Source organism: Suncus etruscus, chromosome 5, assembly GCF_024139225.1.
Source record: "Suncus etruscus isolate mSunEtr1 chromosome 5, mSunEtr1.pri.cur, whole genome shotgun sequence".
Classification (NCBI taxonomy): domain Eukaryota; kingdom Metazoa; phylum Chordata; class Mammalia; order Eulipotyphla; family Soricidae; genus Suncus; species Suncus etruscus.
The window spans coordinates 64,776,940-64,791,151 of record NC_064852.1 but is presented as its reverse complement, the minus strand read 5'-3'; positions in this window follow the sequence as shown (position 1 = coordinate 64,791,151).

Below are 14,212 nucleotides of genomic sequence, written 5' to 3'. Positions count from 1 at the left end.
AGGAAGTGGCAGGTGAGGCAGTCAGAGGTGGCAGCTACAAAAGCTTCTGCCCAAAGGAGTTACTTTGGGGTCTCATTTCTCTAGTGTCACAAATCCATCTATTCATCAATTCATCCTACAATGATTACCAAAGGGCCTGAGAGATAACACTTGGGTTTAGGAGCTTGCCTTGCAAGCAGGTTCAATCTCAGGTATCCCATATAGTCCCTGAGCCTGCCAAAAGTGATTCCTGAACAGAACCGTGAGCATTGCAGGGGGGATCACCCAGAGCAAACAAACAAAATAACAACAAAAAAAGAAAAGAAATAAAGCTGGCACTGGCCCAGTGACCTATATCCTTACACATACTCCTCTCGTACGGCTCAGACCAGTCTGTGGGGCTGCCACTGGTGCCTGTTACACAAGAGATCTGCCATCTGGTAGTTCAGGGGACCCACGTTCACATCTGGGAGCTCCTCATCCTTCTCTGATCACTTAGAACCTTGGCATCAAAACCTCTCAGGGTGCCTGACCCCAGAATAATACCTGAGGGTTGCTCAGCTCCTGACTATCTACTAAGCCTCAGCATTCTGGTGCTCAGCACATTGGGCCCCATGATCAAGAGAAATGAGATCTTTGTTACCCTGCAGAGTGAGGGGCCATAGATACCCTTGCTAAAGTTATTCCTTCTGGAAAGCAGGTCTCTATTCCCTTCATCTACTTCCCTTCCCTCCTGCCAACCTAGAGCCTACCCTGGCATACAGCAGAACCAGAAGTGGGGCAAAATGTGTATTTGTGGAGCTCATCCTTTGACGGAGATCCTGGTGATGTGAAATTTTTCTGAGTGTCCTGGTCAAAAGGGAGCCCCACCCCTAGCCCACTTTCTGAGCTGTGCTCTAGCTAGCTTGGGTGGTGTTGGTGTGGGTGGGGGGTGAGGGATAGGATCACAGAGAAAGGCCTGACCATGATCATCCTAGGGGCAAGGCCAAAGTGGGCCCACATCCCATCGATGGCCTACCTGTAAGCTTGCTTGATTCCTCAGTTTCTCTTTGCCTCAGTTTCCTGAGTGGTGACTAGAGACATGCCAATCTTTGCCTCCTCGGGCAGGATGAGAAAAACATAAAAGAGGTGTCTGTAGGCTTAGGATGGGGTCTGGCAGACACAGGTTTGTGTGTCCTTCTTGACTTTTTTTTAGAGATATGCAGAAAGACTGGCCTTTAATGACAAAAGTAGCACTAAAAGTGACAAAAGGAGGAATAGGTGAGGCAAGAAGTAGAATATGACTCTAAAGAAAGGGAATTACTATTCTGGAGTATCAACAAGATGGCCTACTTGTTATATGACAAATTGGATGGCATAGGCCCTGCCAGAGAATCTAGATGTCCATACCCCAGAAAAGAAACATCTCAGCATCTTCTCCACTGTTTTAATGCCCTCAGTCTTGGAACACAATAAAGAAATGCTCATCACCCTTTGTTTCAAAAAAAAAAAAAAAAGATGTAAAAGGTAAAAGCTTTTGTCTTTCACTAGAATCCTGCTTTGGGCTACCCCTGACATAATCAGAGAGCTTCCAGCCTTCTTTCCCCTTTCTTTAATAAAGTCTTTCTTGACTTTTTTTTTTTTTTTTTGGATATATGCTCTACAGTTCCTTGCTTCCTCTATTTTTCTTTTTTGTTTTGTCTGATTTATTTTTTTTGTTCACACCTGGCCATGTTCAGGAGTTACTCCTGGTTCTGCATAGGAGTAACTTCTGGCAGTGGTCAGGGGACAACATAATGGACGCAGGGGATTGAACCTGGGTCAGCTGCATAGGACGAAAACTCCCTGCTGGCTGTATCCATCTGGGTTCCCATCCGTTGCCTTCACTCTTGATTGCCAGAATCTAAGCTCTGCTAGCACCCACTATAACAGCACTTTTCCTAAGAGGGGACGAACCCATGGAAGCACAGCATGGCCCCACATTTTTAAAGCTCAGGAGGCTCCCACAGTAAGCTCCCCATTTTAAGCTTCTGACATCTGCTGAGTCATAATGGAAAAAAGACTATCCTTTGTTTTGGGCAAAAACACATAAAAGCAGGCCAGGATGTGGCTCAGCAAGCAGGGCACGTGTCTTGAATGTGTGAGCCCCGGGGTTCTATGCCAGGCACCACAACAAAGCGGAGCAAAACAAAACAAACAACAACAAAAAACCCAAAGCAAAGCAAACCAAAATCACATACAAGTTCAAGACTAAGTGTATTCCTGAATGGAAACGTTCTCTCAGGAGAGCTCAGCCTCCCTGTGTGGGGCCGGAAGCGTTTGTCTTTACCCAAAGAGTTTGCTTCTGAGGAAGTGCTAAGGACCAGACCAGAGAGACCTGGGAAGGAGGCCCAGAATGTGACAGAGCAGCTATGGGCAGGAGAAGGCCAGAGTGGGGTGGAGCAGCAGTCTGTGGGGGAGGTCCCTCGCAGGAAAGGCTGGACATCAGCCATAGAGCAGCAGACCTGGTCCCTAAGCTGCCCGTCCTCCTCCCACTGTCCCAAACAGAGGAGACCCCATCCAGTGAAACTTTCTCTGCACTCTTCTTTCTGGACAAATTGATTTCTAATCTTAGTCATACTTGAGGGCTGTGAAATAAGAAGAAAAGAAATGTTCGAATCTTAAAGGGCACCTCCAGAGATGTGGGGAGTGGCAGCAGCTAGAACAAACTCTAGATTGAACTCGAAGAATCAGACAATATCCTCAGGAGTGCTCTAGAGTGGGAGGCAAGGGCTCATCCCGAGGCCTTAGCCTAGAGACACTGCCCATTGTTCAGGAAGGGTTTTTCCTGCTGGAGAAGGTAAGGACTTAAGACAAAGCCTAAGCAGAGAGGGTATGGATAGGAGCAGGTGAGTCAAAAGCAGGTTTTGAAGGATGAATAGGAGTTTGCCAGAGATGCTGGAATTTCCTCCCCTGCACTCTCCTGTCTCCACGTACATCAGAGGGGTCTGTCTGCTGTTTAAGAGACCTCTATATTCAGTCAGGACTAAATCCATGAAAGAGGACCCTGTGTTGTTTTGAGGCATTCAAGGGGAGGCCCAGATTTCTGGCTCTCTGGGTTCCTCGGGGCTTTAGAAGGCGACAGTGGTTCTCACTCCCAGCCACTTAGGATTCATTGGAGTGCTTAGACTTGGCTTTTGTCAAGGCGCTTCCATTCTCCAGGGGGGCAGGAGATTTATTCAGTCCTCGCCCCTGCCAAGTTGGCTCTTATTTGCCGTTACCTGCAAAAATATATTCCTTGGGCCCTGTTCCCAGAGGAGCGATGTTAGGTCATTACTCTGTGAATTGTTATGGGGGAAGGAACAATTCCTCAAGCACAGGAGGCTCAGCTGTGCTGGCAGCCAGTCACACTCCCTGCTGCGACCATCTGTCCAGGTGGCAGCTGATGAGATGATGGCTCTGCCTGCAGAACGTGGCTCCTGGGAATTTGTGGTGGGAGCCCACGAGCCTTTTCTCCTTGCCTCTGCTTTTAGATGTCCCAGTACTTCTGAGCAGAGACAACGGAGGACACGGACAGAACTCAGACAGAAAGGTTTTAGCAGAAACTCAGCTTCTTTGCCTTGTGTCCGAGGAAGCTGGTACCTTTCTTCAACAGGGAAAAGGCCACCAGGACCTGAGTTAGTGTCCAAGCCTGGCCACACACATGGGTCTGAAATGTCTACTGTCCTTATCCTCCAGCTCCAGCAGCCTTGTCCTCTGTCTGTCAAATGTCTCCCAAGGTTTGATTAGGATGGTACAAAAAGCTGAAGTACATACTTTGCATGTAGGAGGTCCAGAGTGGACCCATGCAACCAACTAGGTATAGTCCTTGAGCACTTCTGGATGGAGCTAAATTCCTTTTCATCCCACCCAGTAAAGACTCCAAATCTGTCTTGGTCAGATTTTATTGTTCAAGTCCTGATGGAATCAGGTCATTCTGACTGAGCGATTACATTGAGGGGTGCAAATACTGACAACCACCTCATCTGTGCCTCCATTTGCCTCCACTAAGCCTGTTCAGTCTTCAAACTAGTAGTGCCATCCAGTCTTTGCAGTGAAATCCTGATTCTCAATGCCAGCAGTTGGTGTCCACCTTGACTTTGAAGTTGGACAATACCAGAAGACTTTTTCTTCCTTTTCTTTTTTCTTTTTTCTTTTTTTTTTCCATGTAAGTCACCTCCCCTATCATCCTGGATACCACTCCCAGAGGTTTATTTTGTTTTTTGTTTTTTGGGTCACACCCGGCAGTGCTCAGGGTTTACTCCTGGCTTCACGCTCAGAAATCTCACCTGGCAGGGGACCATATGGGATGCCGGAATTTGAACCAATGACCTTCTGCATGAAAGGCAAATGTCTTACCTCCATGCTATCTCTCCAGCACCTTTTTAAATTATTTACATAATTAAAATTAATAAATTAAATTAAATTTTTTATTAATTAAAATTAATTATTTACATAAGTTTTGGGGCCACACTCGGTGGTACTCAGGGGTTACTCCTGGCTCTTTGTTTAGAAATTGCTCCTGGCAGGGTTGGGGGACCATGTGGGATGCCAGGAATCAAACCTAGATTTGTCCCAAGTCAGCCATGTGCAAGGCAAACACCCTACTGTTGTGCTCTCACTCTGGTCCCTCTCAGAGGTTCTCCCAGAGGTTCTTGATTCAGTGGACCTGGCCTGACAGTTCAGTACTTGGGCCTGGAGGTACAGGGAATGTGTAGCATGTGGTAACAGGGATAAAACTTTCGGTGCTTGCATGTCATGTCATGTAGAGATGTGTCCTCCCCCCTGTGGGCAATCTCCCCAGTCCCCGGGGGATGTTTCTAGCTTGCTCATTCAGAGGATGTCAGTGGGAGATACTGTCCTTCTACATCCAGTGTGTGAAAGTCCTGTATAGTCCATGGGTGGATGGATGTCTCAGTGGGCATGTGATTTGCATTGTAGGAGCCCTGGGTTCAATTTTTGGTACAATACAGTCTCTAGGGCAACAATCTGGGAGTGACCCTAAAGCAATGAATGAGAAGTAGCCCCCAAGCACTGTCAGGTGTAGCCACAGTAAAATAAGGCAAATAAACAAACAAAAACCTGAAATAGTCACATCATCCAAATTTCTGACTTAGAAAGAACCAGATCTGGGGCCGGAGTGATAGCACAGTGGTAGGACTTTTGCCTTGCATGCAGTCAACCCAGGATAGATCTAGATTTGATCCCCGGCATCCCAAATGGTCCCTGGAGCCTGCCAGGTGTAACCCCTGAGTGCCTCTGGGTGTGACCCCCCCCCCCAAAAAAAAAGAAAGAAAGAAAGAAAAAAGAGAATAAAAGAAAGATCCAGATTTGAATGCAGTTCTAATGTTCTGCTCCTACAGGCAGTGGTGTGGACAGGAGAAGGGGTGGGAAGACAGGGCGGGAAATGAGACTTTTCCTCACTCATCCCATCTCCATCACAGGTTAATCATGGAGTCTTATAAAAGAAAATAAAGAGGCCCATATCCACTGTGATGCTGAGCAGGTTTCCAGAGAGACCTGATGCATGTGTTCAGAGTGTTCAGCATGCCACCAGGGCAAATTCAAGGACCCTGAAATCCATCCTCCTCCCCTGAGTTTCACTGGCCCATTCAATGACGGTAAGTCCAGTCCAGTTGCTGTGTGACAGTTGCACCACTGGTCATTTGAACTTTTCATCTTTCTAGGCTCGCACTAACACTCAACCTAGTTGCCCGCTTCTTCCAGCACCCAGTTCTCTCTGTTTCATCCTTTGCGTGTGTTGTCCAACCTTGATTCTTGATTCTACTGCGCCACCTTGTGGTGAAGTTCTGACCTTCACGCTCAGGAGTTGGGGACCAATGTCAGGGACCTGCAAGAGCCACTGAAAAGGCCTTCCCTGAGAATCTAACTAGGGGGCAAAGGCAAGGACTTCTGCAAGTCCGTCTCCCGTACTCTTCTCTCATATCCCATTGTCCTAAAATCTTGTTCAGGAAGTATTTCAGCATTTTTTCAGGAGATGCTCAGGTCAACTGAACTCCGCTATGGCAACCCCACCCTAAACTAAGGGACCCAGTGACAAATGCTGATTCCTGGCTCTTTAGTAACAAGAGTTTTGTTCCCTGATTGTACCCTGGTCCAATGCTTAATTATTTCTTTTGATGCTTAATTATTTACAGTGGTCTTAGAGAGGGTTTCTCAGGTGATGCTTGAGAAACAGGGGGTGCCGCCTTGTGAGTCTGCTAAGCATGCTTTGCAATATTGAGGAAATCAAGGGCTTTCTGCTCATAACCCCAGAAACAATGCTAAACCAAGGGCCAGGGAGATAGATCAAAGGGGGTGCAGTGGAGAACATAGCTTGCATTTGTTAGATCCTCAGCACTGTTTGTCCTTTCCACCCACAGCACCATCAGCAGGGCCTGGTGCTCTCCCCTCTCAGCACCTCATGGGCCCTAGTAGACCAACTTATAGGCTGAGCATCATTAGATAGAGCTTCACTGGAGCTGCCCTTAGTCCCCTGCTGGGGAAAAGACATGCATATTCTCACACAGACAGATACACAATACACACTTAAAACATGTACAAACACATTCAGACACACACATGCACACAATACAGACACAATTCACATACACACATATAAACATGCATATGGATGCACACACGCACATATTCTCATCTACACATATTCATATACACTCATGGACACATACACAGCACATTTGCATATCCAGTTACTATGCACATACATTCACACACACACACACACACACACACACACACACACACACGCCAAACCTATCAAGTCAAGAAAAACAAGGAAAAGATTAAGCCTAAGTCAGATGCAGCTGGTTCCTCTGCACCTTGATCATTACAGATGAAAGGCAGAGAGATGGACATCAGCCCACCCCAGCTTTGGAAAAAAGAAACGGAAACAAACCAGCTTGTTGAGCTTAACTGTATGAAAAATGTCATAGTGAAAAATAATTGACTTTAACTCTGGGGTGGTTCTTGCCAAGGCTCCTACAATCTGCTTCTGACAGACATCACAGCCACTGAGGCCCCACACTATGCGCCCTTCATCTGCTCCATGCTGGAGAGTGGAAGGAGGAAAGGGGCACAGGGGAGCTATGGCTGGTCGTCTGTGAAAGAGAGACCCAGCCCCACATTGTCTATCCTCCAGTGAGCGTTATTGAAGAACCTGAAGATCACGGTTATGTAAATGATGAAACAAACTACATTTTGTTTGTTTTGGAGATGTTCAGGGCTTAATCCTAGCTCCATGCTCAGGGATGACTCCTGGGGGGCTCAGGAAACAACATGGGATGGCAGGGGTTAAACTCGGGTTGGCTGAGTGCAAGGCAAGTGCCCTACCTACTGTACTATTGATGCAGCCTGCCCACAATTTTGGGGGCATTTTTGTTTTTGTTTGTTTGTTTGTTTGTTTTGGTCATATCCAGCAGTGCCCAGGGGTTGCTCCCGGCTTTGCACTCAGAAATCGCTCCTGGCAGGCTCAGGGGACCATATGGGATGCCAGGAATTGAACCAGGGTCCATCCTGTGTTGGCCACATGCAAGGCAAACACTGTGCTACCCCCCCCCCCCATTTTTATTTGTCTGACAATGCAAGCAAAACAACACTTTTGGTTTTGTTTGTTAATGGCTCATGCCAGGTCATGCTGAGGGCAACTTTCATGGTGGGCAGGGGTCCCTTTTGGGGTTCTTGAGGGGACCATGCAGTGCCAGGGATAGAATAGGGAGCTTAAAAATATGGGCCTTCCTCATGTAAACGTGTGCTTCAGACCTTTGAACCATCCACAGAGCTCTTCTTTTTTCCCCTTTTTGGCCTGCCCAGCAATGCTTAGGGGACAGGGAGCTATTTCTGGTGCTATTCAGCCCCGTAGTGCAGATTTGATGGTTGGAGTTAGTCCAGTGCTGCTGGAGCACCAGGCAGCACTGGACCCTAATCGGAGAATTGAACTCAAGGTCTCATACAGCTTGGATATTTCTCCTGTCTCCCAATGAGTATATCATTTGTTTAATTTTATTTTTTGGTTTGGGGTCATCTCTGGTGGTGCTTGGGGATGTCTACCACCTTGATGCTCAGGGTCACTCCTGTCAGTGCTCATGTGGTTCTGGGGATCTAAATCAGGGCTGCTTAGAGTCAAAAGCATGCAACAGGTCTCTATCCCTCAGAAATATCTCCCTGGCCTATCAAAGAGGCTATTAAAAGCTTTATAATTTGGGAGCTGGAGAGATAGAATAAAGAATAAAGAGCTTGCCGTACACACAGCCACTCAGGTTAGATATCTGGTACCCCGTGTGATCCCCTGAGCCATGCTAGGAGTGCTCCCTGAGCAGGGCCAGGAGTAAGTCCTGAGGACCACCATATTTGGCTCCAAAAGGCAAAAAAAAGTTATTTAATTTTACAGGTGTTTCACATCTTTACTGAGTAATTAAAACTATTAGCAGTTGCTAAATGAAAGAGATAAAAGAGAATGGAAAATTGGGAGATAGTATAACAGGTAATATATACTTGACTTATACACGACCAACTTGGGTTTGATCCCTGACATCCCTTATAGTTCCTGAAGCCCTCCCAGGAGATTCCTGAGTGCAAAACTGGAAGTAACCCCTGAGCACAACTGGGTATTTCCCAAAAAAGAAAAACAAAATAAAAGAAGAGATTGTATGGGGGTTAAGCCATCTTGCAAGTGGCTGACTCCAGTTTGATCTCTGGCATCGCATGGTCCCCCAAGTTCTACCAGGAGTGACCTCTGCATTGTCAAGTGGGCATATCCCATTCCCTCCAGTCAAAATTCTAGTACATCAAGGGAGAAGATGTACCTTATTTGATGTCTTTGCTCCATGATGAAATATGAATGCAATTTCTGTAGTTGGAGCAACCCACCTGGTCCATTATGTGGTACCCCAGGGATGGTAGAGGAGAAAGAGACATGGGGTGGGGAGGAAATACAGAGAAGGGGTGGAAGAGAGAGGGCAGAGAACTTAGATTATTAAACTTGATCTTGCCTTAAGAGTCCTGGAGTTTTGATAAGATGATTCTTTCTCCCATTTAAGTTTCTGCTAATGTGGGTGTTGGTGATGAGCTAATACTTTTATTTTGAGGAGGGAGTTGAGTTTTGGGCCACACCTAGCAGTGACCAGGGGTTACTTCTGGCTCTGCACTCAGAAATCACTCCTGGTTGCTGGAGAGATAGCAGAGGTAAGGTGTTTGCCTTGCATGCAGAAGGATGGTGGTTCAAATCCAGGCATCCCATATGGTCCCTTGAGCTTGCCAGAATGATTTCTGAACATAAAGCCAGGATAACCCCTGAGTGCTGCCGGGTGTGACCCAAACAAAGAAAGAAAGAAAGAAAGAAAGAAAGAAAGAAAGAAAGAAAGAAAGAAAGAAAGAAAGAAAGAAAGAAAGAAAGAAAGAAAGAAAGAAAGAAAGAAAGAAAGAAAGAAAGAAAGAAAGAAAGAAAGAAAGAAAGAAAGAAAGAAAGAAAGAAAGAAAGAAAGAAAGAAAGAAAGAAAGAAAGAAAGAAAGAAAGAAAGAAAGAAAGAAAGAAAGAAAGAAAGAAAGAAGAAAGAAAAGAAAAAGAAATCACTCCTGGCAGGGTCCATTTGCCAGGGATAGAACCCAGGTAAGCTGTGTGCAAGGCAGATGCCCTACCAACTGTGTTCCAGCTCTGAACTGACATATTCTAAGGTTGAGGCCATTGTAGGAAGGAATGGTGAGGAAAGTCACTGATACTCTACTGAGTATCCACATATCTTCACATAGATTTGGTTTTGCTAAGTCCAAGGTACCCACACTGGGCACTTCAGACTCCCTTCTCTTTAAGAGGGTACCATAGGGTGTGGGCAAGGAAACAGGGGCTATAATGGTGTGTAGTAAAAGGCCTTTCCCTAGAGCTTTGATGCTGGGTGGGGTGACAAATTTTGCCCAGGGCTAAAGCAATTGTACAGCAATAGTGTTCTCACCTTGCACCCAGCCAAGCCAGGTTCGATCCCCTGTACCACTAGGAATGATCCCTGAGCTCAGAACCAGGAGGAAGCCCTGAGCACTGCTGGGTGTGACCCCTTAACAACAGCAACAAAAGTGTGGTTCACTAGGTTGAGCAGACAAGGTAGAGACTAAGCTTGAAGAAGGTGGCCATGGCATTGGAGGTGCAGGCTGTAAATATGCCCAGGTTTTGGCCCAGAACCTATCATCTAGGGCTCCTTCCCAGTGGTGAGGGGCTGAGGCAAAGGATGGGTGCAGAGTAGTGCACAGTGAGGTGATCACATGGGCCTCCACTAAGGGACACCTCCCAAATGTGCTCTCTTTTATCCTCATCTGCTTGACCCCATCAGGTGAGGCTAGGATAAGAGCTGTAAGGGAGCTCTGTTGCAGATAAGATTTGGGGAGCAGCTGCTAGACCAGGACATGGACTGGTCCCCCATCCACCCAAGAGACCACTGGTTGTTTTTCTTTTGCTCTTTGCCCTTGGCTTTGTCTTTGTCTCTGTCCCTATCCTTGGCCTCTCCTTTTCTTTTTTGACTGTGAATAGACAGAACAGAAGTCCTACCTACCATGTTGGGTCTCCACCACCACCACCCTTGTCTCTAGTGCACTTCCCAGTTAAAGGAAAACTGCCCAATAAGCATCGCCACCCCCAGCTGGGGCCTCCATCCACCATTTCAGGAACTCTCAGCATTTCCTATCCACGGGGCCATACAGCTTTTTCTTTCAGTAACCAGATCATTAAATTCAGCAAGTCCTCAAGGCTCATCTATATTGTGGCCTGTATGTATCAGAATACCTTTTGTCTTCATTTGCATTATTACTATCTTATTTAATATTTATTATGGTTTAGGGGCTGTACCCAGTGGTATTTAGGGTTTACTCCTGGCTCTGTGCTCAGGGGAGCATATGGTGTGCTGGGAATGGAACCCAGGTCAACTGCATTATAATGTAAGTGCCCTGCTGTATTGTCACTTCCAGACTCTTATTTTAGTTTTGGTTTGCATTTCTTTAATGACTGATATCATGAACTTACTTTCCTAGCTTTGTGGACTAGGTATCTTTGGAGATAGTCTATCTTAATTCTTTTGCCCAGTTTTGAAGTAGGTCATTTTGGTGGTGGTGGTGGTGGTGGTAATGAGTTTTAGGAATGTTCTTTATAAATATTAGATATTAATCTAAGATTCTAATACTATCTAATCTTTTATATACTAATCCTCTATCATATTAAGGGCTTGCAAATATCTTCTCTTATCCTCAGACTATTTTTTTCACTGTGTTTATATAGCTTTTCAATGTATAAAATTAAAATAAATTCCAGAAATTTCAATTTGTTTGCTTGTTTTTAGACTAATTTATGCCATTTTAATTTTGTTGCTTAGACCTTTAGTGTCATATTAAAAAATGAATGCCAAACCCAGTAGTGTGGCACTTTTTCATGCATGCACCTCTAAGAGTTTTACTCCTATGCTATAGCTTTTATTTGTTAGCTCTGCAAGGCATGGGCCCTCAGCACCATCAGATATGGCCCCAAACCCATCTCTCCCCACAATTAAAGAATCCCCAATTGCATCTAAGCACAATATTGCCCCCAGCTTTTCCAGTAACTCCTTTCCTGGAGTCAGTATCAACTACATTGAGGAAAATTCATAAAGGGTTTACTGTATAGGGGAAGGGGCCCAGTCATATCCAACTTTCCTGCTATCTTCTTTTGAAGACTCTACCCTTCCCTGGAATGGTTTTATCACTCTGTCAAAAAATCATTTGGTCTAGTATGTGAAGAATTATTTCCGATATTTTTACTCTATTCTAGACATTTTTCTTCATTCTAAGATGCATTTATGTTATTGTTGTGAACATGAGGAGAGCCCTCCTGGCAGTGCTTGGGCCAGCAATTTTCAAGGGACCTAAGGACACAGACCACCCAACAAATGATCTTAACCCACACAGCATGGAAAGGGGAGCTTGGTGCAAGGGGGCTGATGGAGCAGCTGTGAGGACCTGTCTTTGTGCCAGTCATTGACGTCCCTAAGTCTTACTGACCTCGAGCTCATCTTATGCTTAAAGCTCCATTTTGTAGAAATAATTTATTTTTTTAAGTTACTCTTTTAAAAATTTTTATTATTGGTAGAGGAGGGTGTGCTCCCAAACTCTGCCCAGGTCAATCATGACTGCCTGGCCTGACTGTGCAGGCCTAAAGGCTCCATGCTTAGGCCTGAGGACACAGAACTGCTAAGGCCTGATGTGCTGGGGCCACCACCTGGGCCTCCTGCATATAGGATATGTGCTCTAACTCTCTGAGCCATCTTCCAGCCCTTTCTCACCTATCCCCACTTCCTGCCTATTGTTGTGATGTCCTGGGATTGCACATGCCTCCCTGTTGGGACTTTGAGGGTCTCACACCAGGTTGTGGTGTTCACTGAGGTTTGAGGCTTAGTTTGGGATTCACACCCAGGTTTACCCAGGTGTCATTCCTAGCTCTGCAATCAGTGGTCACTCCTGGCAGAACTCAGGGGACTACATCTGGTGCCAGGGATTGAATCTGGGTAGCTGTGTGCGAGGCAATTGCACTATCACTCCAGTCATCACAGTTCAGGTCATGATCTGATTCACTGCTATCATATCTATCTTCAGGAGAATGTTCTGGAACTTCTTAAGGGCCAACAACCAAATGAATAACACAGCTCCAGTTGCAGAGTGAAATGGTCACTTTATAACTGCTGTCAGGAGCCAGAGTGATAGTACAGCCAATAGGGTGCTTGCCTTGTACAGCACTGACCTGGGTTCTATATCCTGTATCCATATATTTCCCCCAAACACCTCCGGGAGTAATTCCTGAGTGCCAAGCCTGGAGTAACTCCTGAGCATTGCCTGGTATGGATAAAAAGTAAAACTAAATAAAAACTAAATTAAAATGTTTCCAGGGTCCTGAGAGATGGTACAGTGGGAAGGGCACTTGCCTTGTACACAGTCAATTTGGATTTAAATCCTTGTCCCCACATACAGTCCCTAAGTCTGGCCAGGAATGATCTCTTAGAGTAGAGCCAAGAATAAATCCTGAGCACTGCCAGGTGTGGCCCAGAAGCAAAAATAAAAAATACTGGGGCTGGAGTGATAGCACAGTAGTAAGATGTTTGCCTTGCACATGGCCAACACGAGATGGACCCCGATTCAAATGCCAGCATCCCATATGGTCCCCAGAGCCTGCCAGTATCGACTTCTGTGCACAGAACCATGAGTAACTTCTGAGTGCCGCCACTGAGTGTGACCCATAAAACACCCCAAAATAAAAATACTACCAGGGTGTGACTAGAGAGATAGCAAAGGGAGTTAAGACACTTGTCTTGCACAGATACAACCCAAGTTGGATCTCATATATAGCCCCCCCAGCACCACCAAGAGTGGTCCCTGAGCACAGAGCCAAGAGGAAGTGTTGAGCACTACTAGTATAGTTCAAAACCAAAACAAAAAGACAAACCAAACAAATATAACAAACAAACAAACAAAACTCAACAACAAAAAATGCTTGGGGAATTCTTTGGATTTCACATTTGAGGCTGAGAAGCTGAGGATGGAGACTCAAGTAGGGCTCAGTGGTAAAGCCAGCCTGCATGATTGACACAAGGCCTTGAGTTTGACCCCAGCACCACATGCAGAGTATGATTCTGCTGTAGCAGTAGCATGGGCACTAGTGGCCTCAGAACCACTATCACACATGCGATCCTAAATCAGAGGGATAAACACACGTGCATACACACACACACACACACACACACACACACACACACACACACACACACACACACACACAGTTTTGGGTGAGGAAGTGAAGCTGAGCATGGAAACTCTCCTGAGTCTGACGCTCCCTGAAGCAAAGCCCAATGTTTCCTGCTCTCAGAGCACAAAGACCTGTGGGGTTTCTCTGGTTTACCCCCAGGCCCATCAGAATTAGCCTCAAGCCCTGGGTAATGTCTGGCCACTGTGTGATTGTGTGGTTGGCAGCCCCTGGAGCCCACAGTCACTCCTTGATCTCCTGGCCTGACTACCTATCCCAGCTTCACATTTCCTGTCAGCCCAAAGTTCACAGCCTAGGGCAGTGGTTCTCAAATAGTGGGGCAGGCCCCCCTGGGGAGTTGCTCCGTAAATGGGGGGCACGTGTGACCTCCCCAAACACTGTCATAACAAGCTAAGCCCCATGGTGTTTATGTCTCTGTATGTCTCTGGAGCTGAGAGTTGCTGTGTCCTG